Raw genomic sequence first — 5,736 nt, 5'->3', positions numbered from 1 at the left:
TCCCTCCTTTTTTTTTTTTAAGATTCTATTTATTTATTCATGAGACAGAGAGAGAGAGAGGCAGAGACATAGGCAGAGGGAGAAGCAGGCTCCTCATGAGGAGCCTGATGTGGGACTCACTCCTGGGATCCCAGGATCACACCCTAAGCCAAAGGCAGACATTCAACCACTGAGCAACCCAGGCGTCCCCCTAATTCCCTCCTCTTCCTGGAAGGTCCCAATAAACAATGGTGTATTAAAGACCTCCTAGAGATCCCATAGCAAGGGAACTGGCTTCAGTCCCCACATTTATTTGATAGGTGATCTGCTTTAACACCCCACAGAACAAGGGATCTGGTCTATGCATACAGCTATGTACACCTGTAGGTTTCCCTGCCTTCCTCTCATCCCAAATCTAGTCTTAATTTTCATCCTCAAGGAGTTTTCTTGCTTTCATGTGTTATTTTACCCTACTCTACAAGAGTGGCAGCAGAAAGATTTTCTAGCTAAGAGGAATTCCTCATCCAACCATCCATTCATTCAAAAAGCATTCACTGAGAACTTTATTTCAAGTTGTGGGCTATACTTTGTGGGAAGCAAACATGAACCTGGCTCCTGGCTTCTTGAGAGACTTAGAACTAGAGAAGGAAAGGTAAGGCAGGCAAACAGATTACTCAATAGGAGCTACTACTCCTGACAAGGGCTCTACTGTTGCTCCTTGGAACCAATGGGTAACATTTTGTGAGAAAAATCATCTTTGTGCTGGCCTTTAAGTTTCATCTTCCCTCATATTGATTATAACTCCAATTAGTTTTCAAAATGGAAATAGCTTTACTTTTAATGATCATAAAGACATGCATATTAGTTTCCTAGGGGGCTACCATGACAAAGTATCACAAAACGAGTGGCTTTAAACAACAGAAATTTATTCTTTCACAATTCTGGACACTAGAAATCTGGAATCTGGTGTTGACTTCTTACCTCTTCCTAGCTTCTGGTGGGAGGCATCAAGCACCAATCCTTGGTGATTCTTCTTTTCTTTCTTTCTTTCTTTCTTTCTTTCTTTCTTTCTTTCTTCTTCCTTTCTTCCTTTCTTTTTTTAAAGATTTTATTTGAGAAAGAGAGAACAAACAGGGGGAGCTGCACACTTAGCAGGGAGCCCGATGTGGGGCTCCATCCCAGGACCCCCGGGATCATGACCTGAGCCAAAGGCAGACGCTTAACCAATTGAGTCACTCAGGTGCCTCAATCCTTGGTGGTTCTTAGACACAATACTTCAATCTCTTTCTCCATCATCATATGGCATCCTCACCTCACATGGCTGTGTCTCTTCTTCTTATGAGGATACTGCTTATGTTGAAGTAAGGACCCACACTATTCTAGTATGGACTCATTTTAACTAGGTACAGATGTCAATAAGGTCACATTTTCAGAAGCTGAGGGTTAGGACTTCAACGTATCTTTTGGGGGGACAGAATTCAACCTCATCTAATATACTTATTATAAAAAAAATTCACATGATAATAGCAGAGAAGCACAAAGAAGAATGCAAAAGTCCTGCAGTGATACCACTGAGAAATACCATTGTTAATATCTTTCCATTTTTTTGCATACACCATATAAAGAACAACAATGATATATACAATTTTTTTAAAGATTTATTTATTCATGAGAGACAGAGGCAGAGACATAGGCGGAAGGAGGAGAAGCAGGCTCCATGCAAGGAAGTCAATGTGGGACTCGATACCAGGACCCCGGGATCATGCCCTGAGCCAAAGGCAGATGCTCAACCACTGAGCCACCCAGGTGTCCCTATATATGCAATTTTGTAATGGGCTTTTTCTCAAATTATACCCTGAATATCTTCCAAATCAGTAAATATATATGACCCAGGTAATTGGTACACAATAATTTATCTAATCAAGTCTGTACTGTGATTGAAAGCACTATAAGCTGCCCATTGTTTAGTTTTGTAAAAGACCCAAAACTTCCTAAGGCTTTATATACTTACAGTTTTTATTGAGTCATTTTGGTTTACCTATCATTATTCTTTTCCACCTCATTTCTCCTATACCTTAAAAATATTTAAAAAGCATTCATATTTCTTGCTTCAGAACATTTATATTGGTCTCTTTCACTGACAAGTCTCAGAAGGTTATTATTCTATGTTTGACATTTTTTGGTCAGTCATTGCAGAGTTGGGCTGTGAGCCGTCAGTGGCTAACTCTTGCAAGCGGGAGATGAAGGACCGCAGCTTTAGAGGGGGATCTAGGTGAGGCACCACCATGGCCATTATTCTGGTGATAGTTGCAGTAACCTGAGGAAATAATTGTATTATTTTTCACCTGGTCAAATCCAAATTTAAGACAGATGTTTCCTCAAATGGTTCTGTTTTATTAATAAATGAGTCATGTGCCCTGCAATGCGCCAGGCCTCAGAAGCAGTGATTTCAAGGACAATCATTTTGGTTTTACAGAGAAAAGCTCTTGATCTGATTTGAGAAGCTACACAAGCCACCTTTTTCCAAGCAAGGATACAGGAAGAAGTTTCAGAGAGGCAGTTTAACAGATACTTGATTTCACAGAAGAGAGCTAAGTTAGGTGCTAGATAAAAGAAAACGGTGTGTGCCACCTGGTGGTAGTACCTAAAAGCAAAGTCTAATGTTTCAGTAAACATATCTCTTTTATCCAGTCAACGTACAGATTTTCAACTTAGTTGAAAATATTCAGTCAAAAAAAAATACATTTAATACACCTAACAAAACTGAACATCATATCTTAGCCTAGCCTATCTTAAACATAGTCAGAGCAATTACATTAGCCTATAGTTGGGTAAAATCATCTAACACAGATCCCATTTTATAAGTGTTGAATATCTCATGTAACTTATTGAATATTGTACTGAAAGTGAAAAGCAGAATGGTTGTTGGAGAACAGAATGGTAGTAGGTGTATGGGTTGTTTACTCTCGTCATGGCTGTAGCTTGCTGTCACTGCCCTGCATCATAAGAGAATATCTCACTGCATATTGCTAGCCCCAAGAAAGATCAAAATTCAAAATGTGAAGAATGATTTCTATTGAATGTGTAGGGCCTTTCATACCATCATAAAATTCTTAAAAATTTAGTTCAACAGTCATAAGTACGGGGCTTTCAGTAGTAGTGTTTTGCTACTTTTGGAGGTAGGTGTGGGAGTTTGCTGAAGTGAAATAAAAAGGTCTATAGTTGGATAGCCATATGGAAAAAGACAAAATTCCATTCTTTACTCTACACTGGATAAATCCCAAATGGATCAGAGATATAAATATATTTTCTAAAAAAAAGAAAGAAAACTACACCAGTACTAAAAAAAATAAAATGAGTGAAATCCTTTATAACTTGAGAATAGGGAAAACATTTCTACCTATGACTCAGGATCTAGAGCATTAAAGGAACATATTGATAATAACTTAAACAAACAAAAATGCAAAGCCGAAAGTCCAATAAAAGCCATTAATTGAAAGAGTTCAAGGTATTTCACATTGGGCTGTTATGTAAAATGCTCCTAAAATTTTTTAAAGAGGTCATCCGATAGAAAATAGGCCTTGCTCTTCCTCTATTGGGTACCATTTTTATTATATTTTGGTTTACTTATTATATTTACTTTGAAAATACAAACAAATGTCTCCTTGTGTATGTATTTCTAAGCACCCCCCCACACACACACACAAAGTAGCATACTATAGCCTTCTTTTGGGCCTTGCTTATTCCACTTCATTTCATAGCTGTATATCTATTTCCCAAATTTCTTAAGACTCATCATACTTCATGGTATGTATGCATTGTTTGAAAAGATTCTCCACCTCACTTACAAAAAGTTAAGTGCAAAACCGTAATGCGATACCATCAGTCAACTATCAAACTAGCAAAAATTTTCTCTATTGGAGAGGCTGTGAGGAAATAGGAACTCTCATACATTTCAAGTGTGACTACAAAATCGCACAACTCCTATGAAGGTGAATTTGGCAATATTAAACAAAATAACATGTTCTTTTACTTAGCAATCCCATTTGTAGGAGTCTATGCTAATGAGCTATTAGTAAAAGCATATTGTATATGCACAGGGAACTTTTTATGATAGCAAAAGAAATAGCCTCTGTGTCTATCCATAGAGACCAGGTTGAATAAACTATGGTAGACCTACGTGCAACCAAAGGAAGAATTATGTTCAGTTCATTGAAAACATGGTATTCTGTTAGTACATCCCAGATGGGACACAACATGAAAACAAAAGACACACAAACTTAAACTTCATTCAGCAGTCTTATTTAGCAATATTGCTATTGTTATTCAGTTTTATATAAATGTATGTGTATATAAGTGTACATGGGTAAGGCAAATGAGCAATTATGTTAATATCATGAAGAACCAATAATTTCATATTAAAAGGTGACAAAAGAAACCAAATCAAAGAGCTCAACTTTGAAAAAAAGAATCATGACACAGAAAAGGCGCTTAATGTTCAAGAGCAGTGTCGGGTGTTTAAGAAAAGGAAATCTGAGACATCTAAAATCCAAAACAATGTGAAGTTTGGGAGAGGGAGGAGGCTAAAGACAAGTAATTTTTTTTAACATAATTTTTGAAAGTTATTTCAGAAACAAAACAGAAGAGTAGAAGGAGGTCCAGTTGTCTCTGATGCACTGGTTCCTGTTAAATTCGATGGCTTTCCTGCAGTGCTTTTGTCTCCTGAATGCTAGTCCCACTCCACCATCCCACCTTCACTTTTTTTTTTTTTAAGATTTTTATTTATTTATGAGAGAGAGAGAGAGAGAGAGAGAACATCCTGATGGGACAGCAGATGTTTGAGACCCAATACAGCAGCCGGCACCCGAGATGGGCAAGTGCATGGGGCGCCTGGGTGGCTCCGCCCGATAAGCATCTGCCCGCGGGTAAGGTCGTGATCCCGGGGCCCTGGGGTCAAGCCCCAGATGGGGAGCCTGCTTCTCCCTTTCCCTCTGCCCTCCACACTCCGCCACCCCTTTCTGCTTGCTCTCTCTCTCCCAAATAAATAAATCTTAAAAAAAAAAAAAAAAAAAAGAGTTGGGGACGTGCAGCCCTGTTCGCCAGCACTGAGAGCCTGGAGCCCAGCTCCCACTCCGCATCCCGAGGAGCGAGGCTTCGGCGGCCGCCGCCCGCCTCCCGCGGAGGTCGCGTTCCTCCCGCACTAGACTCTCCCGTGACAAGTCTTCCTTGTGTATTGAGCTCCCTGCGCGCCAAGATTTGAGCGGCACTATCAGTTTTGCAGCTGGAATCACCACCCCCCAAAATCCAGCTTGAGGGTTCCCGAAGCCAGAGTCTGTGAACCCTGACTCAGGTTGTCCCAACTCGGCTTCCGTAGAACCGGTTTCTCTCTCGAAGCGGGGGGGTGGGGGGGGGTGGGTCTTCAGCCTCCGCCAAGCGCCGCAAAAAAAAAAAAAAAAAAAGCGACTGGGGTGTCTATTACATTTCCCCTAATGTATTGTCGGAGTCGCAGGCCAGGTGTGTTAAAATGCACTTTAAACTGAATTTTCTCCCAAGGACGTGGCTGTGAAGGTACACGTGGAACTCACCTTTTATTTTATTTTTTTCATATTTCTTGGTTTGGCCCGCCACGCCCTCCGCGATTGCCCCGTTTGCCTGCGTCTCCCTGACAGGCAGCTCCTGGCCACCCTCAAGGGTCCTGATTTTGAAAAGAGGAGCGGGCCAATCAGAGCGCGGGGCGCTGTTTGGCGCTGCCATTTG

The sequence above is a fragment of the Nyctereutes procyonoides genome, unplaced genomic scaffold (assembly GCF_905146905.1).
Source record: "Nyctereutes procyonoides isolate TBG_1078 unplaced genomic scaffold, NYPRO_anot_genome, whole genome shotgun sequence".
Lineage (NCBI taxonomy): Eukaryota > Metazoa > Chordata > Mammalia > Carnivora > Canidae > Nyctereutes > Nyctereutes procyonoides.
The sequence above is the reverse complement of the archived record's forward strand: the minus strand, read 5'-3'. Positions refer to the sequence as shown.